General features: G+C 36.9%; 2 long non-coding RNA genes across 8 annotated transcripts in view; one reads left to right on the top strand and one right to left on the bottom strand.

The window, feature by feature from the left end:
• Positions 1-26138, bottom strand: part of LOC141582265 (uncharacterized) — a 329329-nt gene that overhangs the window by 25730 nt on the left and 277461 nt on the right. The window contains exon 6 of one of the 3 annotated variants that reach the window (XR_012515087.1): positions 15205-23357. The exons of 1 other annotated variant lie outside the window; for it this stretch is intronic. This is a non-coding gene — a long non-coding RNA (uncharacterized LOC141582265). Of the gene's footprint in view, positions 1-15204; positions 23358-26138 lie in introns of those variants that run through there. One more of the 3 variants, XR_012515089.1, reaches the window with a different exon arrangement.
• The window catches only part of LOC141582264 (uncharacterized), a 432453-nt gene that overhangs the window by 300354 nt on the left and 105961 nt on the right, over positions 1-26138 (top strand). The window lies entirely within an intron of this gene.

Here is a 26138-nt window from a genome sequence, read left to right as displayed (position 1 = left end):
AACTCACCAAACTTTGGGAGCAAAACAGCTGTAATGCTTCTGCTTGCTGAACTGTGGGCTATGGGAGAAGAAGAGCTATAACACTCCTGCCTGCTGAACTAGAGGGGTAAAAAAAGCTGCAACAATATATAAAAAGTCCACAACTAACATTATACTTAATGGTGAAAGACTGAAACCTTTACATCTAAGATCAGGAAGAAGACAAAAATGCCCACTTTCACCACTTCTATTCAACATAATACTGAAAGTTCTAGGCAGAAAAATTAAGCAAGAAAAGTCAAAGCATCCAAATTGGAAAGGAAGAAGTAAAACTGTCTCTACTCACATACAACATGATCTTATATGTAGACAGCTCTAAAGATCCCACACAGAGAAAAAAACTATTAGAACTAATAGATGAATGCAGCATAGTTATAGAAGATAATCAATACATAAAGTAGTTGTCTTTTTATACAATAACAATGAACAATTACCTAAAAAAGAAATTAAGAAATGATTTACAACAGCCTCAAAAAAATACTTGGGAATAAACCTAACCAAGGATGTGAAAAATGTATACATTGAAAACCACAAAGCATTGCTGAAAGAAATTAAAGAAGACACAAACAAATGGAAAGACAGCCTACATTTATAGATTGGAAGACTTAATATTGTTAAGATGTCAATACTAACAAAAACAAGTTATAGATTCAACACAATCCACATCAAAATCCCAAGTGTCTTTTTATGCAGAAATAGCAAAAAAAATCTTAAAATGCACATGGGATCTCAAGAAACCTTGAATAGCAAAAGTAATCTTGAAAAAGAAGAAAAAAAAAGTTGGAGGAATCATGCTCCCTAATTTGAAAACATTACAAAGCTATTACAGTCAAAACAGTATGGTACTCATGTGAAGGCAGACATATAGATTAATTAAATAAAATAGAGTCCAGAAACAAACCTAAATGAGGGTGTCAAGATCAGCCAGTGGGAAACAGTTTCTTTAACAAATGGCATTGGGAAAACTGGATATGCACACATAAAATAATGAATTTAGAGCCTTATCTTATACCATATACAAAAGTTAACTCAAATGTATTAAAGACCTAAATGTAAGATCCAAAAATGTAAAACTCCCAGAAGACATAAGAAAAAAACCTTTATGATATTAGATTTGCCCATGATTTTTGTACATAACACCAAAAGCATAGGTAACAAAAGAAAAAATAGACAAAAGGGACTGTGTCAAATTTAAAACTTTTGTTCATCAAAGGACACAATCAATTGAGTGAAAGGTAGCCTACAGAATGGGAGAAAATATTTGCAAATCATATATCAGATAAGGGGTTAATATTTAAAATATATAAAGAACTACTGTAACTCAACAACAAAAAAACAAATCACTCTAAAAATGAAGGCCTTGAATACATTTCTCCAAAGATGATAGGCAAATGTCCAAATAAGCATATGTGAAAATGCTAGACATCACTAATCATCAGATAAATGCAAACCAAAGACACAATGAGATATCAATTCACACCCATTTGGAAGGCTACTATAAAAACAAAACAGAAAATAACAAGTGTTGGCAGGGATATGGAGAAGTTAGAATACCATACACAAAATGCTCAATGACCAGGCCCTCACCCAAATAAATACTACAACATATTCTAAACATCCTAAAATAAAGATAGCATGGCACATGGATAGACAGACTGAGCAATGAAACAATAAAGTCCAGAAATAGATTGTTGAAATCTGGCAAATGATAAAGGCAGTATATTTAATCATTGGGGAAACATGACCTATTAATAAACAATACTGAGAAAACTAGATAGCCATTTAGTAAAAGAAAAAGTTGACATCACAATGTTAGAAAAAATTCCACATGAATCAGAGATCTAAAATGGAAAAAAATTATAAGTACTATAAAACATGAATAAATTCCTTTATAGTTTGGGAATAGGAAAAGCCTTTCTGAATATGACTGAAATTTTAGTAAAATGGCCTGGAAACAATGACACTTGGTAGCGGTGAGTCCTCTTAGGGACCAAATATTACTTTTTTGATATCATTTCTACTCAATGCAAGCTGAGATCCTGGAGAAATAGCTGATTCTAGGTCTGGATCAGGTGAAGTATGAAGTGAACATTTCATTTTGGGAGGCAGGGAATGAAAAATGGCACTGAAAATGGCCCTTATCCAAAGTCACAACACTCTTCTTGACACCTCCCCTTACCACTCCCCTCCCTTGGCCATATTTCGGACAATCTGAACATAAAAAGAAAGTGACTCTAATGAGCACTAACTGGTTGTAAAAGAATAAATAAAAATCTAAGAGTCCATAATAATTCTTTTTCTTATGTTCAGTGTCCCCTTCTTTTGCCACACAAAAGCCAGAAAGATTGATTTAAATTAAGATGTCACTTTTCTTCCTGAACCCCTCAATGATTTCTCTTAGCTTTTAAAATCTAAAATCCTTGCTATGACTTCTAAGGCCTTGAATGACCTGAGTCCTATTTAACTTCAACTTTATCTCCTATATTCTCTCTCTCTTTCTTTCAGTGCCTTCTAAACACTCTGACTTCTCTTCCTTGAACACATCAAGGCCCTTTGCTACTGGGAGATTCTGTACCACATTTATTTCCTCTGTGACATTTATAACAATCTTCAGTTATCCTGTTTCTTTCTTTCTTTGTTTATTGGTTACCGGTCTCTCCCAGGAGAATATGAATTCCAAAAGGGCAGAAAAGTCTGTCTCTTTACTGTCGTATTACAGCCCCAAATGTAGTGACTGCAAACAGTTGGCTCTCAGTGGTTACTTCTGAATAAACGTGTGTTGTATGAATGAAAGATGAATAAATGAATAAAATGAGTCTTCCAGTTCTGGCTTCCAGTTCCAATCTATCTTTGTAACAAGGCTCTCTTTGTTTTTCTACCTGTTTAGTTCATCTCTGTATGCACATGGACCATCCCAAATATGTTACGCAGCCCAAACGTTTACACATTACAGCTTTCCATGTAACTATCAATGCAATCACCTGATATTGTTACTGTTTTCCCTCTTAGATGGATAATATCGGAAAGGTCCTTAGAAAACCCCTGTAATCCTCTTGTTTTATAGATAAGGAAAAAAGCTTATTATGTTGTGTATAGTCCCCAAGTCACAACTAATTAGTGGTATATGTGAAATGACAACCTACATCTCCAAATTTTCTAGTTCAGTGGTCTTTCCAATTCCTTTTCTTTCTCCATACTAGTTTACCCCCGACTCTTCAGCTTCCTATCTCTCCCCAGCACACAATAGGAATAGGAAAAATATTGTATAAGTGAAAATGGAGTCCTGGGGGTATCTTAGAATCATTTAGTGTCCCCAGGAGAGATCGTTTCACTGAGCTAGTAAACATCATTGAGTTCCTTAGCAGCATTTTTAAAATCACTAGTGTGCCCTCCAAGTGAGATTAGCCTCAAATGGCATTATGTCTTAGGAGGCTGGATGTTAGCACATCCCCAGCGTGTGCATTTATGTAATCTACTGTTCTTTAAAAGCCACTTTGCCAACTGTAGGGATGGAAAAATTATACCCGGAATTCCATAGCAATTATTTCTGAATTTCCCATGTTTGTTCAAATGATAAATGTAAAACCCTCATCTATTTTTAAGTTATTTGAGCCTATTGACTCAAAAGAACAGGAAAACCCTGTCAGGACAATTCTGTTTTATGAAAAAGTAAGGGTGGGGGCTTCTGCTATTCTTTAAATAGTCTAAAAGTTTAAGGTTGTTTTTTACACAAGAACTGTGCAGTTAATTGGAATTGAATAGCCTTGCCTTCCTCGTAAATGAAGCCCATTCCCAAGATTAAGATACTAAATCTTAATCACGGATGTCCCTGAGGCAAGGATGTGCATTGAAGTGTAAGCAAAGGTTTAGCAAAAAAACATACTATTCCAATGGGCACAGAGTCTACAGAGGGAGCAAGGCCCTCTCTTCTGGAAGAATGTTTACTTTGATATTCATGAAGTTTTCATCATCCAGTTCCGCGGTCTTTTCCTCAGCCTCCATCTAAGCTCAGTAATTCATTTATCCAATGCCATGTAGTATCAGTTATTCATATGGCAGAACACTATGGTTAGGGACACAACTCTCTCCCTTTCCTGAAACAATTTAATCAAAGTTTAACATTCTTATATTATGTACAACGTACATGTACCTTTATTTAAGCCATGTGATGGGGGAAACAAATAGAAATCCCTTCAGAGTGTAGCAGGGTTTGAAAGACATTCCGAGATCATCTTGGCCATTGCTACTCAGCGTGTAGTCCCTAGGCCAGAAGCATCAACATCACCAGGAATCTCCTATGAAATGCAAAATCCTTGGGTTCCCCTCAATTCTACTGAATTAGAATCTGTAATAAGATCTTCAAGGGATTCCTGCAAACATTAGATGTGAAAAGTCTTGATCTAGTCTCTTTGGATTTGTTCTGTGTTTACAGACACCTAGAATGTAATTCTGTGATAAATGTATATTTAAACCAACCTTTGTCCCTGTCTCCCACTCAATACCACAGAGTGGTATCCAACTTTGGCTACCCCTGCATAGGTACAGCCTTGCCTGCATTTCAGAACAAAGGATGAATCATTTAAAGCAATAGCTGGGTACTTGGACACAGAAAACAAGAGAGTGAGAGAGGGAGAGAACAAGAGAAGGAAAGAGGGAGGGGGAGAAGGGAGAGATGCCAACTATGAGCTCTCCTACATGGAAGGATGAGAGGTGGTATGGCAAACTGTATTAGTGTTCCCAGTTATTTCTTCTCCTTCCTTATAGGGGGCTGATCCATCTCCATCTTTGCCATGGGATAAAGTGCCTTCCTGGAGAAGTTGTTTTTTCCCCTATTGACACCAGGCTTGGCCTAAGGACTTATTTTGACCACCAACCGTGAATTTTAAAGTCATTAGAAAGTTCTAGCCTATCTTATTGCCCTTTTCCTCAACCTTGAATTTAGAGTGGCTCCTCTCTGCTCTAGATTCTGGAATAAATAAGACACATGGAAAAGAAACAAAGCTGCCACAAATACGTAATGTGCATTGGAAACGAGCCTTTGTTGTTGTAACTCACTGAAATTTTAGAGTTGTTTGTTACTGCATTTTAGCCTAGAGGAAGCTGACTGATGCACATGGCAAACTGTGTTTCCTACAATCAAGGGTAGTCCCAATATATTTAATTGAGAAAAATGATGTTAAATGTAGAACATTCTCTGTACTATTTAACACTTGTAGATCTACACCATGTAGATAAATTATGAGATAAACAAAGTATAAGTAATCTCATTTTGAGGGTCCAAAGAATCTAATGAAGGATGAAAAGAGGCACCCACCTAAACCTGGATGTCAACACAACTCATTTAAAATTTGAATGCACATATTTTCATGCCTGGCATGCATTTTAGATATCTGAAATATTTTTCAGGTTATTAAATGAATCAGTCATTTTACTGTGTTTTTGCCCTCCAAAATTATTACGGTTTTACATTTAACATACTTATTCTCAATTAACTAGGTCAGAGTTATACTGAAATAAAATTAAAACTTTCCATTAATTTGGTACAGAAACATAATCAGAATATTGACAGAAAAGAAGATTGTTTTAAAAAGTTGAATAAGGTATTTGTTATTCCTTTAACAACAATAAAAATGAATAGTGTCTGCTTTTATATTAGTTGGAATTTCTAAGGTTAACCTTATAAACAAACTCTTAATAGGATTTCAGATTCTAAGATCAATTTTCAGTGCTACTAGTGATAATGGCTCATATTTTATACACTTTTATTGAATTAGCACACTTGAACATAAATAGTATTTGATTTCTCTCAGCAATCTTGAGATAGAGATAAGAAACTTAATAGCCTTCTTATCCCGAGGTGAGCTAAGACTCCACACTGTAAAATGGCATAACCGTGGCCACACACTAATGGAGGAGCTTAGGCAGAGCCATGGTTTCTGAGTTTATTCTGGCCTCTCTATGCATAAAAGATTGCCAGAGCTACCTACGAATTTACTTCATGTGTTGAAACAGACTAATAAGATGGAAGAACTTTTGTACCACTTGGAATTTGTTGATTTGTTTTTAGTTTTTCTCTACTCCTTCCATCTCTCCCTACTCCTGTATTTTATAATTCACAACAATCTAAAGACTTTGGTACATTAAGGATTCTTATAAAATATCTCCCTGGACAATTTAGGTAACCAGTAAAGAAAAGGTCCTTGGCACAGCCTCTATCTTAGCTGTACTATTCTCTTGGGTCTTGTCTTGACTACCAGAATCCTTCCTCACCCAAAGAAATTGAGAAGACAGACATCTGGAATTCATTGGCTGAGGCTCACCTCATGACCTCACAAATCCCAATTTGCAGACTCTGGTAATTTTCATTCTTCACATCAGCATACCCACTTAAATATGAAGAACACTGAGTTTTACTTTTTTATTTAGACAGTAAATAAATAAGTAAATGAATAAATAAATCAGTGGAATGAATGAATAAGATTATTGGTTGCTCGGACCTACGGTACTACCAGAGTGAACTCTATTTAAGTCTTCTGTTTTATGTCTACGGTGCTGCCTCTAACCTTTTATTCTATACCAGCCTCTATTAAACACAAGATAATCTGCTTAATTAAGACATTTGGTTAATTAAGTGGTGATTGAATTGTTTGGAGTTCTCCAGCAAATTTATGGTTCTTGAATATAGTTAGGCACAAACTTTAATCTTGCTTTTGCTTTCTTTGAGTTGGGGAGGAAATGATAAAGTTATAACATTTTTAGATGATAGAAGTGAGTTCTCTTTTGACAAACTTCCAGGGTGGTTTGATAGCCATATAATACTCACCCTTTAAACTAGATATTTTACCCCCCCCCCAAAAAAAAAACCTGAAGCTTAAAATAAGTGCCTCTCAGAGTACTAAATAGACCACAAATATCCTGATCCCCCATTTATTCTACTTAACTCCATCCTTTCTGATTAAAGAGACAGTTTTGGTTTTAACTGAATTGCTTTCCTGGCCATTAACTTTTAGTTAGTTAAAAATAAATTCTGAGAGCTTACTGTGTACAAAACATGCTGTTAGATATGATGGTTACTTCAAGGATGTACAAAAGTGATCCCTTCCTTGAAGAAGCTTATCAGCAAGTTAGGGAAATCAGACCAGGTATGGCAAGTAAGGTTAACAGTGAAGTCAGTAACACATGAGCACTAACTGGTATACAGGCTACATGAGCCACGAGGAATGCTGGGATGGCGAGGATAAATTCTAAAGAAAAGGTGGCCTTGGCCCTAATAAGGAAACAAACGATCTAATTTCTTAAAAAAAGAGTACGTGGTCTGCATAAACACTTCATCAAAGATGTATAGATAAAAAATGACCAAATGAAAAAATGTTCAAGATCATATGTCATTAGAGAAATGCAGACTGAAACAAGATACCGCTATACACAGATTAGAATAATCAAATTCATAACATTGACAACAACACCAAATGCTGGCGAGGATGTGGAACAGCAGGACTCATTCATTGCTGGTGGGAATGCAAAATGATGTAGGCATGTTGGAAGACAGTTTGACAGTGTCTTAGAAAACTACACTTATTCTTATACAATGCGGCAACGATGCTACTTGGTATATACCTAAAAAAGTTGAAAATGTATGTTCACACAAAACCCTGTACATGAATTTTTATAACACCTTTATTGATAATTGCCCAAATCAGTAAACAACTAATTTGCCCTTCAGTAGGTGACTATCGTGGCTAAACAAACTGTGGTACAATGAAACACTGTTCAATGCTAAAAAGAAGTGAACTCTCAAGCCATGAAAAGATAAAATGAAAATTTAAACACCTATTTGTAAGTGAAAGAAGCCAATCTGTAAAGACTACATACTGTATAAGTCCAACTATATGACAAAGGAAAAGTCAAAACTATTGAGACTAAAAAGATCAGTGGTTTCCAGGGGTTAAGGAGCTAGGAAGGAGGGACAAACAGGTGAAGCTCGGGGTATTTTTAGGACAATGAAACTATTCTGTGTGATACAGTAATGATGGATACATGTCAAAACGTAAGGGATGTACAAGGCTATTGTACGTTGTATTGATTGAACACTATTGTAAACGAAGTATTTTAGTTTCTAATAATGCATCAATGTTGATAAATCAATTTTAACATATGTACCACATTAATACAAGACATAAATAATAGGAAAAGGCTGGGGAGAAGATAGGTGCAAACTGTCTGAATATTCTGATGAATTTTTTTCTGTAAAGCCAAACTGCTGTGAAAACTTATAAATTTTATAAAAGTCATAATATTTTTGTAAAAGTGGTCTAGGACTAGTTGGGATTCATAGAGGCTAAAAAGGTGAGGTAGGGGGTTTCAGGCAATGGATGCAGCAGCACGAAACCTAAAGGGAGGAGGCTGTGCCCCCAGTGAGGCTGAGAGAAGAAAGCATCACCCCAGACAGTTGGGTCTGCTAGTCCTGTCACTGCAGCTCTGGATTTAAAGCTTCAAATTAGTGTCAAAAAGGCTTCATTCAAATCCTGATTCTACCACTTCAGGGTTACATGAGCTTCTTGAAATCCCTTAAGCTTTCTGACCTGCATCACTGGGTGAAAATAACATATACAAGATGGCATAAAGGCTCAAATGAGATAATGCATGTGAAATCTCTTTGGGAATTTTGAAGTGTTAAAGAAACATTATTTGTTATTATCGTAAAAGAGAAATCTTCTCACTGCTTTCATTTCTTTCATGGTGACCCTCTCTTGGCAACTAGCTGCCATGTGCCAGAGCAGATCTTCTTGTTGAAATGGAATCACTCAAGTCTATACCTGCTTTCTCTATCTTATACTGAAATTTCTCCTAAATATTGTCTTTACTACTTATCTGTATATTTGGCTAGTCTTCTGTTGACACACCAAGTTTGGAATGGTATCAGATGTTTCAAGAGCAACTTTAGTGATATTAAGTGCCAGAAAGCTGGGATGGCTGTGAACAGGGTCTGAGGAAAATCAGGTCTGGGAGAACAGTACTTGAACTTGATGATTTTTTTTATCTTACCTCCCAGTTTTTCTCCCTTATATTACTCTCTACCCTCATCTCCCCTTCAATGGTGATTTTGTGATGTCTTCCACTAAAAGTCTCTATTAAAGAGAAAATCCAGCTAAAAGGCAGCCAGAGACAGCTCTGGGACAGTTTTCTATAGCCAACCTGCTCTTATGATTGAAGAGTATTCTAATCAGGTGAACGAATTCAAAATAACCCATCCTTGATCTCAACAAATGTAGCATGCCCATTATGTTAAAAACAGAATAATGTTTAACCATTCTAAATGTGGGAATAAAGCTTAGACCTTCTTTTTATGGACTATCCAATTTAATTTTCACAAACCTTCGGTGATATGTGCTTTATTACCAAGCAGATTTTACAAACAATGAAGCAGGCTCAGGGATTGTCAGTGACTTGGCCTAAGTTCAGACTCATTCCTCAAGAACGCAGAACTCAGCTCCACTTCTGCTGAGTCTAAGCTTACTTTGTTCTTGAGTCTGTCTCTCCCACTTTCCTCCTAAATGACAGACATTGTGATGTTTTGGTGCGACAGTTAAGTACTTAAGAATGAAAACCCATGGGGCATGGTGGCACATGCCTGTAATCCCAGCACTTTGGGAGTTCTTTCTACTATCAGTAGATTTTCAATGTCATGGGAGAGACAATCATGTCTCTCATAAGGTACTAAGATGGGACAGTTCCCTTGATCCCCTTTGCGGGCGGACACTGGAGTGGCTCATTTCGTTCATCCCTCCGCTGAAGCAGGAGGCAGGGAGGGAGCGAGTGAGAGAGTGTGGGAACCGGAGGGGAACAAACACTGGAACCAGCCCGTGGCTACGGTCTGGTGGGAGCAGATTCTGTGCAGGCCCCACAGCAGCATCCACACGTGTTACAGCCATGCTCTTTCAGCTCTGCTGTCCAGGGACGGCCAAGTGCCAGCCAGTTCAGTGGAGGGTCAGGGTGGCAAGCCCCTGCCCTCTCGGGTTCTTGCACAGCATCCAGAAAGAAGCAGGTCACATGGACTGTTTGAAAGGTGAGAACGCAGAAAACTTTATTTAGCTCAGTGGAAATGGAGGCTGGAAAGGGAATGGGAAGACAATCTTTCCCTGAAGCCCAGGGTTCTCCCGCTGGGCCCCTCTCAGAAACCACACCATCTGCAGTTAGCCTTTTCTATCCGTAGTCTCTGGCGCTCAGTTGCTTCTCTGCTTGCCGTTTAGCCACGTGTATCCTTGTGTCGCTCTGCCAGCTGGAGTCTTTTATGGGCACAGGGTAGGGGTAGATCAGGCCAAAAAGGCAACATGAGGGTGGAAAAACGGACTCAGCTGTTTTCACTTAAGTCCACAGTTCCAGGCACAAGGGTGGGATTTAGCTGGGAGTCCAGCCCTTTTGTACCAGTACCTAAAGAATACAGCTTTTATGATTGAGGCATCCAAAAACTGTGGTGGGCAAGAATAAACAGAGATGGATAGAAATAATTTGCTCTAGGCGGCAGGAGGAATGGGGGGGTAGGGTGACTAAGAAAAGTTGTTCAGTATACGTTCATGTGGTTTCGACTTTTAAATGACGTGTTTTACATGTGACAAAATTGAATGGAATTAAGAAAAAAGACTATAGTGATGGCACATGAGAGTAAGACACGTGAGTCTTCTGGGGCATGGGAAGAGATCTTCATAGAGGAAGTGAATTTTGAAATGAACCCTTTTGTTTTGTGTCATGTTTAAAATTGTGGGTGTTTTAGCTTAGTCTGAAAAGGTGAGTGAGTGAATAATGCTTAAACTATTATCATCATTAACTTCTTTCCCCACTCACAGATAATGTCACTGTACAATCCACTGAAATGGACTGCTTGAGAAAGAGCAGGTATGCAGAGGATAGGGAAAGCAAGTTGCTTTGGTGGTGATTAATGGTCTGACCACTGGAAAAACATTTTACTTCTCCACATCATTTATAAATTAAGGAAGGCTCTCCGGGTGGACTTCAAAATCAGTTTTCATACATGGATTCTAAACAGAATTGCCAATGACCTGTTGCGTACACTGTGGCTATAAGTTCTCGGCCTGTGTCATTTCAAAGAGTTGTTCTTACGTCAGCAAATGGTTATCCTTCCCAATTAGTATGTAAACCTAGATTTTGGAATTTATTAATTGTTCTTCCCTGTTGTGGTTATTTAACGATAAAATATTCATAACCTTTGTCTTGTAACCCCTGGCCTTTCTTTCTCATGGGAAGGGAAGAGAATCGCTCAGAAGAATAACCTTCCCACTTGGGTCAACAAGAGCTGCAACTGGTTCTAAGGAGGATGTCTTATTGCTGTCAAATTGACCGGAGTTGTCACACATGAAGCCTGCTGTCACTGCATCTTGCTCAGAACCAGCCCCTTAGCTTGCTGAGTCAAGCTGTGCTGACTCCTGGTGATAGAATTTTAATGTGAGGAATGACAGAGGCCTTGGAGTTAATGTGTACGTGGAGGTGACAGTTTTGAATGTCAGCCAAAGCACAAAGGCCTGTCTGAAATTAATTTTGGGGGGGTGGCAGAAAGTCATGGGAAGATGGAGAGAAATAGTATGATGGAGAATTGAGATAAGTTGAGTCAAATCGACTACCATCTGCTACAAATGAAAGCATCATTCTGTGTATTAACACAGAATATTAGAGCCTGGGAGGTTAAAAACAAAAGAGCATTGTCCTCATCAGATAATTCTGTAGCTTTTAGTCTACCTAGTGTGCAATTTGCCACTTTCAGATCTCTATAACCCCAATTACCTTTATTAAAACAGAGCCGCAAAAAGCGGGCATGGATCTTCTGATGAGATGAGATGAATTAGAACTTAATCATTTAAAGATGCAATATTTAACTTTCTGGTAATGAAATAAGTCAAACTGCATTTTATGTACCTTAATTTTCCCTTTACATTGTCACATATTTAAACTCTTAAATATTTTCCTTGTTATTTAAAAGACAATATCACATCTTTAATCTGTCTGTGGTAGCAGGAACAATGCCCAAAGATGTCTGCATCTGTGAGTGTGTTATATTACATGGCAAGGTAGAATTAAGGGAGCAGACAGAATTAAAGTTTTTAATCAGCTGACTTTAAAATAGGAAGATTATCCCAGATTACCTGAGTGGGCCCAATGTAATACAAGAGTCATTAAAAGTGAAAGAGAATGGCAGAAGAAAAGTTAATCAGACTTACATGATGTGGGACTCTACTGGCCATTGCTGGCCTTAAAGAGTTAAGGGGGCCATGAGCCAAGGAATGTGGGCAGTCTTTAGAACCTGGAAAGGCAAGGAAATAGATCTTGTTTAGAGACCCCCAAAGAAACACAGCTTGCTAATACCTGTATTTTAGCCCAGCCATATCGGACTTGTGACCTATAGAACAAGTCTGTGTTGTTTTGAGCAATTACATTTGGAGCTATACAATATAGCAACAGGAAAACTAATACAGTGGCTTTTCAGGTTTTTCAGTGTGAATCTACTTTTTTCCTCAATTTTCCTAGATATACTCTACCTCTGAATTCTGACACTGATTTCTAAGCACACCTTATACATTACAAACTTGGTCATGCCATTTCCTGTTTCTGGACCCCACTGTGGGGGGCTAGTTAGCACTAGAGGAGAGCTGTGGGTCCTAGGGGCTGATTGTGGTTAGACTTGGTACTTATTGTGGGTTGAGGGGAGCATTTGAGTCCATGTCCTTGAAAAAGAGCAGAGGCCAAAGAGGAAAAACTGATTGCAAAAGCCAAGTTTGAAAACCGTTTATAGAATGACAAACACGGGACAAGAGCAAGATGTTGAGGCCAGATGGCAATAGAAAAAAGGACGGGTTAACAACGTGTGTTTTGGGAAAATAGCGTTCAAGCTCTTGAGGGGCCTATGGCTCATGTCTGTCGTGGGCCGAGGTAACCTGTAGGATTGCTTTGTGCTGATTGAAAGGTGATACTTAACGTGCAGCTCAGTTTCCTCCGTTGTCTTCAACTATCACAATTCTACCATCATTCATAGCCTAGCTCCTCCATAATGCTTTCCTGAATATTTCAGTCCAAAGGTGTCGTCTCCTTTTTTGAAGTTTTAGCATTTACCTTTTTTATTCTCCATGTGGTAGTTGCAGTTCATGGCCCAATATTTTTAACTAAACAAGGGTATTGTATGAACAATTGTAAATATTTACATAATACAGTCAAACGTAAAGAAGACTTTCAAATCATTCAGAGTCTTACCAGCCAAAGATAATCACTGTTCACATTTTGGCATTTATCTTCCTATACTGATACAATATTTTTTATATATGCATATACATGCACACACACACACATAAATATATTTCATTTAATTTTCTAAAATAAAATTTATTGAAGGAAATTGCATAAAATACAAATTAAGTCAAACTTATTACATATTAACTTAAACATAAAGTATTTGACATTAACAATATCTATAGTATTATTCTGACATCTAAACTTTTCACCTGGACATATCTTTCTAGCACAGACAAATGGTAAGCATCGTGAGGGAGGGGAACAAGATTTTATGTATTTTTTTTCTGTCCCCACTGATGCTTAGCATAGCATTACACATTTTAAAGGCTAAATACAGATAGATTAAAAAGTTGTGGCCAGAAACCTGTAAACACTTTCTAACTACAAATGGATCATATTTGTTATTGATGTGTTTTCAGATTTTACCAAGTAATTCCAATAATTATTTCTATACAGAAAATTTTTTAAAAGTTGTACCATATGACTGTTTTTATAGTGGTCAGGCTATTATAAATCCAGAGATTTGTCTTTTAGCATCAGAATTGCTTGTTAAAATGGGAAAGGAGATAAACAAAGATAGGGTCCTTGTTAACTCATTAATATTCCCTATAATGAAAAATGTTGCCAGAAAGAAATAGCCGTGGTAATACGTGTAATCAATCTAGCCAGGGAAAAGTGATGCAATTTGTTATCTTTACAGAGTTGCTCTGTTCGCTAGTCAGCTAGTTGGCATATTTATCAAATGCCCAGTTGGTGCATAATAGTGTACTGTTTCTCTGTGCTGCATGCTCCTTGAGCTTCATTCATTCATTCACTCACTTTTTCACTGTTCTTTCTTTAGTTACCATTTTTTGGCATGTCCATTATATGCACGTTACTGTTACAAGTCCTGGAATAATAACGGTGAGCAAGGCAATTTTATCCTCAAGACAGAGTCAGTGGAGGGGAAAGTCACAAAAACAGACAATTAAAAAATGAAAGAATATGGAAGTGAATTTTTTTTATTTTTTATTTTGAGACTAGAGTCTCTGTCCCTCATGCTGGAGTACAGCGATGCAATCTGGACTCACTGCAACCTCCGCCTGCCGGCCTCAATCGATTCTTGCGCCTCAGCCTCCCACATAGCTGGGATTACAGGCATGCTTCACCACGCCCAGCTAATTTTTTGTATTTCTAGCAGAGAGAGAATTTCCCCTTGTAGGCCAGATGGTCTCAAACTCCTGGTCTCAAGTCATCTACCCTCCTCGGCATCCCAAAGTGCCAGAATTCGTGGTGTGAGCCACCGTACCTGGCCTGGAAGTGAATTTTAGAGATGATATTACAAAACTATTCTTTCATTCTGACTGCAGTAGTATGCCCAGAAATGATCTGATTTTGCGGGAAGTAGATTTCTCAAAGGGACTCAGTCCTTAGCAAGACTGAAAAGGAAGGTGCCAGACTTTGTCTAATTCAGGAGATATTAAAGCAGGCGGCACGATGAGTTGCAAGCATTCTTGCCTGAAAGAAACTGTACTAGTTTTCTAGGACTTCCATAACAAAGCACCACAGACTAGATGGCTTCAATAGCAGAAACTGATTTTGTCAGAGTGCAGGAGACTTGAAGTCTGAGATCAAGGTTCCAGGAGGGTTGGATTTATCTGAGGCCTCCTTCCTTTGCTTAAAGATGGTCATCTTTTCCCTGTGTCTTCATATAGTCTTCCCTTTGTGTGTTTCTGTGTCATATTCTCTTTGTTTTATAAGGATATTAGTCATAATGAATTAGGGCTTACCCATATGTCCTCATTCTAACTTAATTAGCTCTTCAGAGAACCTATCTCTAAATATAGTCTGAGATACTGTGTTTTTGGGAGGAACCTAATGCAGCCCGTAACAGGTACCAAGAGTGGGTCTAACAGGGTCAGAAATCCCAACTTCTACTGAGAAGGAAAATCAGATCCAGATACAGCAGCTGTCTAGATGCTTATATATAAGAGCCCAGTTGAAGTGTGGCTTGGTTATCCTGCATTTCAGTTTAAAATTTGCCTGCATGCTGCTAAATGGATGTCTTCATGCAATGGAGTCTATGCATGGCCTTACCCTTTGAAGTCATTTTAAACATTCCTTGATTCCTCTGGCTCACTGAAGACAACTATGTGTTCTAGAAATTTAAGAATTTGTGAATGGAGCAAGAGAGGACATCTTAACCACAGTTCCTGCAATTGGCATGTGGTATATTATTTAACTCATTCCCTACTCCAAGGAATAATTTCCTCTGAAATTTTACAGTAGTCCCATATTAGGACTCTAAAGTGTGGAATGAGGGAATTGTAATATAATGTACGATCCTTTAACTGCAGTAATAAAAACAAATGAAAAGTGTGTTAAACCAGTGTTTCCAAACTTCTCTGGTATTGAGACTCCCTGTTTAAAAATCATAGCTTTCCAAGCCCCTTTCCTGGGGTATTCTGATTTGGGGCTGGGGTAGAACCTAGAAATGTATACTTTAAAAAATGATACCACCTATGTTTCTTATATTTATAGAAGTTTTGCAAGCAAATCGAGTCAACACTGTCAGTTTGGGTCCAAGCTCTTTCTATGCACTCTGCTTTCATTACTGGGTTTACCATCAGTGTGACTGACACTCAGGGCCACAAAATGATGCCGACGTATTGCATTCACAGCAGAAGAGAAACGGTTTCTTCTGATACGTTGCTGAGAGAAAGAAGGAAGGTGAGAAGGAGGAAGGCAAAAAGAAAGGAAGGACAAGGGAAAGAAGTAAAGACCCTAATTGAGAAGTCCTTCAGCTTCTCTCTCCATGTGTCTGCAGCACATGCCCACCCTTAAACCACAGGGAAGGGAATTACCATGTGTGGCCTAAACGATTCAGGATTTGCCATTGACCTTGTGATAGTTCAACTTTTTCTAGGTGTGTATCTTCAGAGACGGATGGACACCCAAATAATAAGGCAGAGTAATAAGGGATTGAATGGGCAAACTCTGATGTCTCCTACAACTAACTACAGTTAATACAACAATGTTATCAGCCAAAGTAAAATTGGAAATAGCTAATATTTATTCAGTGTTTATTATGGGAATGACATTGCGTTCTTAGGGCTTTACGTGGATTAAAATAATTAAGCCCACAACATATGATGAGGCAAGTGCTGTTCTATTAATCCCACTTTACAAATGAAGAAATTGAAACAGTAATGTTAATTAGCTTATCTAAGATCATATAGCTCTTAAGTGACTAAGCAAAGATTTGAGTCCTGGCATGCTGGGCTGCACCAGAACTACCCTCCAAGTCATATTCTATTCCACTTGAACAGATAACAAAGCTGTACTTAACAAATACAAATTGTGCTTGTGTGACAATTTGTGAAATTGCTTTGGTGCCTTGTTGCATTGTTCATCTGTCCTCTATTTAACAAGCACAAATAAGCACCTTCTATTGGCAATGGAATATATCAGGGGCTACAAAATTTTGAGAATGAGTAAGAAGTGATACAACTCTCTTGAAAGAATGTCCTTCAGTGGAGGAACTAGGCTTTCAATCAATTAATTGTAATAGAATATAAAATAAGGTAGAATGTAGCAAACAGTAAACAAAATACAAGGAACCTGTTGTTGGACTGAAGATAAAACAGCAGTTAATTCCTACAGTATAGATCAGAGAAGATTCACAAAGCAGAGTGTTTATGTGGAGGGAGAGGAGGACATTCCGGGCTTAGAGGAAGTGAGGAATGAGAATTGAATTACGTTATGTTGTATTCTGAGAGTAAATTGCTATGATTAAAATGTGGGAGACTTAGAAATATACTGACAACTGTGAAGATACTAACATTTAAAGGCAATGCCATGGCATATGTGAAATTTATCTCTGTACACGGGGAACTACGATTATTAGATAGGGTTGTCATTAGAATGATGGGTGATTTGACTCTCGATTTCTGTTCTTTGATAATATTCAAAGAAGGCTATTTTCTTCATTCCTCTACTTAAATAATTCATACCCCCCTTTTAGGGACCGTTTTAATTATTTTCTTAGAAATTTGGCCCTTATCAAAGTATGTCTTACACTCTTTTTAACTATTACTGAGTGATGGTTTTATCTTTTCAACTAGATTTTATATTTTCAACTAGCATTTCATAGGAGATAGGGATTCTAGTGTTAAATATTTTTAGATTTGACTTTAATGCCTGATTTAGTGTTGTTTATAGTGGATACAATCAATAAGTGTTGAGTAATTGCCCACATTATAGTGATTCCCTGTAGGATTTCCCAGACCTTTAGGGTATCACTTTCCCAGGTGGTTTGAGAGTGCCTCTTAATTTTTACTAGGAGAACTACCTGTGGGGGAGCCTCACTTTATATGAAATGGCTTATCTGCCACTTTTTCCACTTTGCTGGAAAGTCAGTTAGGGAGAGAGCTAGAATGTTTTTCCAGCCTCTCACCAGCAATCCAAGGCATCTGTCAATGCTTTGGACAACTTCTTTCCCAACTCTCTCAAGGGTTTACTTGGTCTGCTATCTTTTTGACATCTGTTGCCTTAATAATTTTCCTTTGGAAATGGGCAAATCGGGCTGCGCATCCCTTCCCAGGGAAGTTGCTTCTTTGCAGGCCTCCTTGCTTATTTTTATTCCAGGCAGCTCCAACTCTAATCAAGTCTTGTTTATTCAACTGACATTTTATCACCAACTCTGTGTTTAAGTCAATGAAAGATCATTTCTTCCAGATACTGGTTACTATTACTTCTTACCTCATGCATTTGGCTTGTTGTCAAAAATTTTTCAGAAAAAAAAAAATAATAATAATTCCCTGAGATGGCTGTTGCTGACCCAATGATCATAGAAAAGAAAAAGCGATTCCAAGACTGAAGAGCCTCCTTGTAGGGTTCTCCTTGTCTGTTAGAACTTACCCAACAAGGTCTTCGTAGACATTCAGGAAGTAAATGGTATTGCAAACTCCAGATGGTCTCACAGAAATTTTCTATATTTATAGTGAACATTCTTGCTCATTTATTTCATACTTGCAATTTTATTTCAAATTAGCTTTATACTACAAGCTTCGCTGGGGGTTATTGACATAAAAGCTTTCAAATGCAATCCTAGAAATATCCGATTAGCAGAAATTCACAGAGGAATGTTTATTTTCCTATATGCTTCAGGGCCTATTCCTCCACTATTTACTATTGTATTTCCAGGATCTAACAGTGATTGGAAATAGGCAGGTCAGAAATACAACAATTTAGAATGTAATCTATTTCTCCCTACTCTTGATTCTAGGATATTTATTTCTAATCTACTCTAGCAGTCTTTTCTATAGAGTTTGTGCTAGCCTCTCAATGTTGCCTCAGGAAGCTTCTGCAAGTTGATTAGAGTTTCATGCAACATGAAATACATACATTTTTATCATAGTTAGCACCAGATACATATTTCCTAATGATTGAAATAATATTTTTCTCTGTGTATGACCCCTTCAGCATCTTCTCTGATGAATTATCATTCTATGTCTACTTAAACACCTCTACATGAGAAAGAACACATTATTTCTTAAGACAGGTTCTCCTCCTGTGACATAAACAGAAAGTTCTTTAGCAAAATCTTACCTTTGTTAACTTATTAGTCCATTTTTATATATTCCAAGAACAATTTGTTGCAATTCATTAATACTTCTCCCAGAATTAAGTTTCTATTCAGATACCATCCTACAACGGGTAACTTTACCTGTTGTTTTCAATTAGCCCTTCAATAGTGCTCATAATCAGTCCAACCCACTTGGTTTCCTCTCATTAGTAATATCTAAATTAAAACTTTTTAATGACAACACATACATTCACATACCCACACGTGTATGTACATGTGCGTGCTATATGAAACAAAAACATTACGAAATACATAACCATTCAAAAATAGTGCACATAGACAAATGCCAAGAGGTTCTAGTGTTGAATATGCAAGATCTTCACACTATGTTTTAGTCAAGTATTCAGCCAAGAGTGTATGGGTGGCATGTTTCTGCACAGGTTGTAATCTTAATTTTCTTCTTTTATTACCTTGGTTGTTAGTGTCACCTTGTTGTCAATATTAGACAAACCACTTTCTATTTCAGAGATGCTAAGTATGATAAATATTCAGTCTCTACAATTGCTCCAAGTTCTGTTCTTATAGACCATCTGCCCTGACTACATGGAATTCATCAAAAACATTTTCATGGATCATGCCTCCTCCACTTCTCTTTTGCATTTCTGTTGTACAGCTCTGCACAGCTCTTTTTAGGATGAGAAAATGTTGTTGTAATGAGAAGGATTTTGTAGAACTTCCCATGTGCATGTGGGAAAAAGGAATTCTTCTATGCTGAAAGCTTCCCAGAGGACTCATGCATTAATCAAAAGCTCTTCCCTCTTTGTTTTCTTTCTCTTCATAAAAATAATCCTGCTGACACTAACTGCCTGTCTTTGGAAATTAGGGGAATCAGAGCTGGAGCTTTAATATTTAAAACTGTTTCATGCTTATGTTAAGGGGTTATATGCTCTTCTGCTAATCAATGTACTTTCCCTGATGTTGTCTCTCTTTACCAATGTTACTTAGCTGATGGAGAAGGGTGGGGATTTTGCCTGTTATTTGTCAAGAGGAGGCAGAGTCTTCAAATGATTTAACCTCTCTTCAGTGCTTGGTGAAAGAAAGAGCCTAGGAACTCAAGCTTTCCATTTCATAGGCCATTGGTAACCCCTATTTTACTTATTTTAATGAATAATTAGGTAAGACTTCTTCTCCCATAAACGTATAAGCACTTTAGCTCCAGAGAATGAAAGTAGGTGCTCCATTGAGCCAGCCATTATTACTGAGCCATTTCAGAAGGCAGCAAAGGTAACAAGATGCTTAATGAGTGATCATTACATGTTCCAGACACATTAAATATTACAGCCAAGTAATAATTTTACATACAAGGAAATCAAAGTCAGATAAACTGTGCTTGAAAGTCAGCATTTGAACTCAGATCATTTGAATCTAGAGCATGCTTATATAACCGTATCATCTGTTTCCTGACACAGAGCATGCTTCTAACTCACAGATGATAAGACAGTGTTGCTTCTTGTCTAAAACCAAGAAGAATTAGTTCATATTCATTTCTGATGTTTAAAACAGTAATGAAATAAACTTAATCTTATCTCTTTGTAAGGAGGGGGAGTCTGGAAGAGGCCAGGTTAGAGGTAGGGAAAACAACACAAGAATGTATGGACCCAGACATTTACCAGAAGTATTCCAATTGCACATTTCCCTACTGGCTGAATTATCATCCTCTGTCTCTCATTAGATTAGGCAGGTATGGAATTATTGCACATAGATGTTATTTCTTAAAACTTTATCTCTCAAAGGCATGCATTTTGGAAATAAGAACTTACTCCTCTAGGGAAGCGAGTCTTAGCTGTTTTGCCACAAAACAAAGTGATGTCTGCATTAATGAGCGCCTTCTAAATAGCTCAGAGAACTTTCCTTCAATGAGCTTCTTTTTCCTCCTAACACCCTGGTGAGAAGAGAGGTGGAAAACACTATTAATCCCATTTTGCAGATGAAGAAATACTGCTAATCCTCTGTTTCTATTTGAAGAACATGCTATGCCCTGGAGTATGTGTCAGTTTATACATCTGTTTGGTTCCACCAAACATCTGAGAAATATTATCTATGAGCTCTAAGTTCTTTTTATTTTCCTCTAAGTTTTAAATTTGTCATTTACATCTCTGAAATCCTAAGGATCGCTACACTTAGGTGCTAAATGACATAGTCTAAAAAGAAACACCTATTAGCAAGTTGGGACACTTTCCCATTGTCTGAAATATTTAGCCATACAACATTTATATAAGAAAAATAAATCTGAAGGAAAATTATGAGATTTCTTTTAACAGGGAATTCATGAAGGCACTGGTTAATGCTGGAACAGTGAAAGCTGAAAAGTCATAACACATACTATTTACTCAAAGGGAGTAACACTTCTATATCTGTGTCAGAAATGAGCAATGGTGACTCAAATTGGGTTTAGATAGCATAGGTCAATCAGAATAACAGTAAAATGTAGTGATGCCCACGTTCTCAGAAACCATCTGAATGGTTCTAGAATCAGAAGCAGAAATCTGACATCTGGCATAGCATATACTGACAGTAATAACTATTAAATCAATAACTATGGTGTTTGACATTGTGTTGTGTATCTCGCGTTATCTTATTATGGGAGGACAATGGCAAGAGCTCCAGCTGAATACTTGACAAAGCCTGCTGAAGTCTTTTAAGCACCATGCTGTAGCCCGTTCCCCCACAGCTGGAGTAGAGCAGCATGGACAGAGGAAGCAATGATGAAAGAGCCCTACATAACCTCACTTAGTGTCGGGATGGATCGTATGTTGGAAATATTTTATGTTAGAAATTTTATCAGAAAACACATTTTGTATTATCTTTATTCTAAATACCAAATAGATGAATGGAGAGTAATGTAGATGTACTTTGACTCCAAAACAAAGCGGAAGCACTGTATTGGATTCAAGCTGAACCATTAGAATGAGATGTATCATTTCTCAATTAGATTATTTTTATATCCTTCTTGCTGGCTTCTCAGGCTACACTGTTTTCCCCCTCCATTCTATGCTCAACTACAAATACGATTTTTCTAAAACAAGGATAGTGCTACTTTCTCCTGATTTTAAATATTGTCTTTATAAAATAAAGATCCATCACCTACTTGATAAATGCAGACCTCTCCCTTAGTGTCTAAGAAAGCTTTCCACTTTTTTACACCTGGTTTCAACTGTGTTTGTAAACCTTTCCTTTAACATCAACCCTACACAACCTATGTTTCAGCCAAAGTTCAGCCCAACTAAAGCACAGTTGGAACTTTCACATGTTTTTTCCTTTAATATTCTCTCTCTCCCCCTTTCCTTCTCCCTTTCCTTTTAAAAATAGCTGTGTAGAGTGACAGTTCACACATCATGAAAGTCACTCAAAGTATACAATTCAGTGGTTTTTTAATGTTCTCATAGAGTTGTGTAACTTTTACTACAGTATAATTTTACGTTTTCACCGCATCAAAAAGAAACTACATACCCATTAGCAGTCACTCTTCAATCCTTTCCACTTCCCATCCGACTCCCAACTTCCAGCCCTGAGCAATCACTAATCTACTTTCTATCTCTACAGATTTTTCTATTCTTGACACTATATGAATGGAATTACACAATATATAGTTTCTCGAAACTAGCTTCTTTCATTTAGCATATTTGTATGGTTCATCTAATGTTGTGGACATATCAGTATTGCATTCCTTTTAATTGTCAAATAATATTCCATTGTATAAATAGAGATGGTTTATTTATTTCATCAATTGATTCACATTTAAATTGTTCCCACCTTTTACATATTTTAAATAAGATTGCTAGGAACATTCAACTGATGGATTTTTGCATGGATGTGTTTTTCGATTTCTCTTCATTACATCCTCGGAGTAGAATTGCTAAGTCACATGTTAACTCTGTTCAAATTTTCTGTGAAACTGCCAAACTGTTTTCCAAAGCATCTGCACCATTTCATGTTTCCACCAGCAATGTATGAGGATTCCAAATTCTCCATATCTTTGACAACACTTGTCATTGTCTGTCTTTGGTTTTAACATTTCTATTGAGTGTTAAGGGATATTTCACTGTGATTTTGATTTGCATTTTGGCTGGAATGGCTTTTCATGTGCTTAGTGGCCATTTGTATGTCTTCTTTGAAGAAATGTCTATTCATACCCTTTACCATTTTTCAATTGTGATACTTATCTTTTTGTTGAGCTGCAAGGATTCTTTATATTAATATATTCTGCATGCAGCACCCTTACCAGATATGTGATTTGCAGATTCTTCTATGTTGTGGGTTGCCTTTTCATTTTCTGATGATATCAATCTAAAGACTGAATCTTTATTTTGATCAAATCCACTTAATCAATTTTTAGTTTTGTTTCTTTCACTTTTACCATCTAAGAGGACTGCCCAGCCAAAGTCATGGAGATTTCCTAGAGAGAAATATTTAGAGATTTTATATATATATACACACATGTGTACACACACACACACACACACACACACACACACACACACACATTTGAGGCAGAGTCTTGCTCTGTCGCCAGGCTGGAATGCAGTAGCATGATCCTGGCTCACTGCAACTTCCATTTTCTAGTTTCAAGTAATTCTCCTGCCTCAGCCTCCGGAGTACCTGGGACTACAGGCACGCACCACCACGCCCGGCTAATTTTTTGTACTTTTAATAGAGACGGGGTTTCACCATGTTGGCCAGGATGGTCTTGGTATCTTGACCTCGTGATCCACCCCCTTCGGCCTCCCAAAGGGCTGGGATTACAGGCATGAGCTACTTACTGTGCCACGCCACATATTTATAATTTTAATTCTTACATTTGGTTCTGTGATCCATTTAAACTTTTTAATATAATTTTTTGATACATAATGTACATATTTTAGGAATGCATGTGATAATTTGATACATTCATGTAATCAAATCAATGTAATTGGAATATCTATCACCTTAAATATTTCTTTATGCTAGAAATATTTGAATTATTCTAGCTATTTTGAAATGTACAACTGATTAATGTTAACTACAGTCACCCTACTGATTTGTCAGACACCAGTTATTCTAAGTGTATTCTTGTACACATCAACCAATCTGTCTTCATCCCCTTTTCCCCCTAATCTTCTGAACCTCTGATAACTACCAATCTACTCTGTATCTTCACAAAATCCACCTTTTTGGCTCCCACATAAGAGTGAGAATATGTGATATTTGTCTTTCTGTGCCTGGCTTATTTCACTTAACATAATTATCTCCTGGTTCACCCATGTTGCTGCAAATAACAGGATTTTTTTTTTATGGCTGAATAATATTCCATTGTGTGTGTGTGCCATAATTTCTTTATCCATTCTTCTGGTAATGGACACTTAGATTGATTCCATATTTTGGCTATTGGAAAAATCCTGCAATAAACATGGGAATGCAGATATCTTTTCAATATATTGATTTCCTTTCTTCTGCATATAAACTCAGTAGTGGAATTCCTAGATCATATATAGTTATACTTTTAGTTTTCTGAGGAAATGCTGTACTGTTATTCATAGTGGCTGTACTAATAATTTACATTCCCACCAACATTGTATGAGGCTTCCCCTTTCTCCATATCCTTGCCAGCATGTGTTATTTCCTATATTTTTATATAAGCCATTCAAACTGTAGTGAGATGATATCTCATTGTAGGTTTATTTGCATTTCTCTGATGAATAATGATGTTGAGCATTTTTTAATGTACCTGTTGGCAATTTGTATGTATTCGTTTGAAAAATGTCTATTCAGATTTTTTGCACACTTTTTAAATTATTTGTTTTTTGCTATTTGTTTGAGCTCTTCATATATTCTGGTTATTAATCCATTGTCAGATGGAGAGTTTACAAATATTTTCTTCTCTCATTCTGTGGAGTGTTTCTTCTCCCACTTTGCTGATTATTTCTTTTGCTGTGCTGAAGGTTTTTAGCTGGATATAATCCCATTTGTCTATTTTTGTTTTTGTTGCCTGTGCTTTTTGAGGTCAAAAACAAAAAAATCTTTGCCCGCACCAATGTCTTGAAGCATTTCACCAATGTTTTATTCTAGTAACTTCATAGTTATGTGATCGATTATGTTTATTGATTTGTGTGTGTTGAACCAGGCTTGCATCCCAGGAATGAAGCCAAATTGATCATGGTGGATACGTTTTTTGATGTGCTGCAGGATTCGATTGGCCAGTATTTAATTAAGAATTTTAGCATCAGTGTTCATCAGGGATATTGGCCTAACGTGTCCCTTTTTTGTTGTGTCTGTTCCCGGTTTTGGTATCATTATGATGCTGGCTTCATAAAATGAGTTAAGGAGGAATCCCTCCTTTTAACTGTTTGGAATAGTTTCAGAAGGAATGTTCCTGTCTTTGTATTTCTGGTAGAATTGAGCTGTGAATCCATCTGGTCCTGGGATTTTTTTCCTGTTGTTGGTAGATTATTAATTACTGCCTCAATTTAGAACTTGTTATTGGTCTAGTCAGGGATTTGACCTCTTCCTGGTTTAGTCATTGTTTTCTAATATTTATCTATTGTGATCAGAGAACATACTCTGTATGAGTTCAATTCTTTTAAATTTATTGGGATTTGTTTTATGTCCTAACATATGGTCTGGAGTATATTAAATGTACACATCAGAAGAATGTATATTCTGCTGTTTTTGGCTGGAGTGTTCTATAGATTCTGTTAGGTCTAATTGGTTTATGGTATTGTTAAGTCTTCTATTTCCTTGTTTATCTTCTGCTGAGTGTTCAATACATCATTGAAAGTGATGTATTGATGTCCACAACCATCATCATTGAATTGTCTTTTTTTTCCCCCCTTCTATTCTGTCAGTGTTTGCTTGATATATTTGGGGCTTTTGATGTTTATAATTATTCCAATGGATTAGTTCATTTATTATAAAATGTTCTTGTGTATCTCTATATTTTTGTTTTAAAGTCTATTTTGTGTGATATTAGTATAGTCACTTCAACTTAGTTAAGGTTGCTGTTTATGTGGTATATCTTTTTTCATCCTTTTACTTTCAAACCCTTTGTATCTTCTAGTCTATGGCTTGTCACCTTTAAACAGCATAATGTTGGATTTTGTATTCTTTTTCAAATCTGACAAACTGTCTTTTGATTGAATATTTTTCATATTAATATGGTTGGAGTTACATCTGCCACTTTGCAATATATCTTGTGTATTTT

The sequence above is a fragment of the Saimiri boliviensis genome, chromosome 19 (assembly GCF_048565385.1).
Source record: "Saimiri boliviensis isolate mSaiBol1 chromosome 19, mSaiBol1.pri, whole genome shotgun sequence".
In the NCBI taxonomy this organism is placed as follows: Eukaryota; Metazoa; Chordata; class Mammalia; order Primates; family Cebidae; genus Saimiri; species Saimiri boliviensis.
This window is presented reverse-complemented; position numbering and strand designations above follow the sequence as displayed.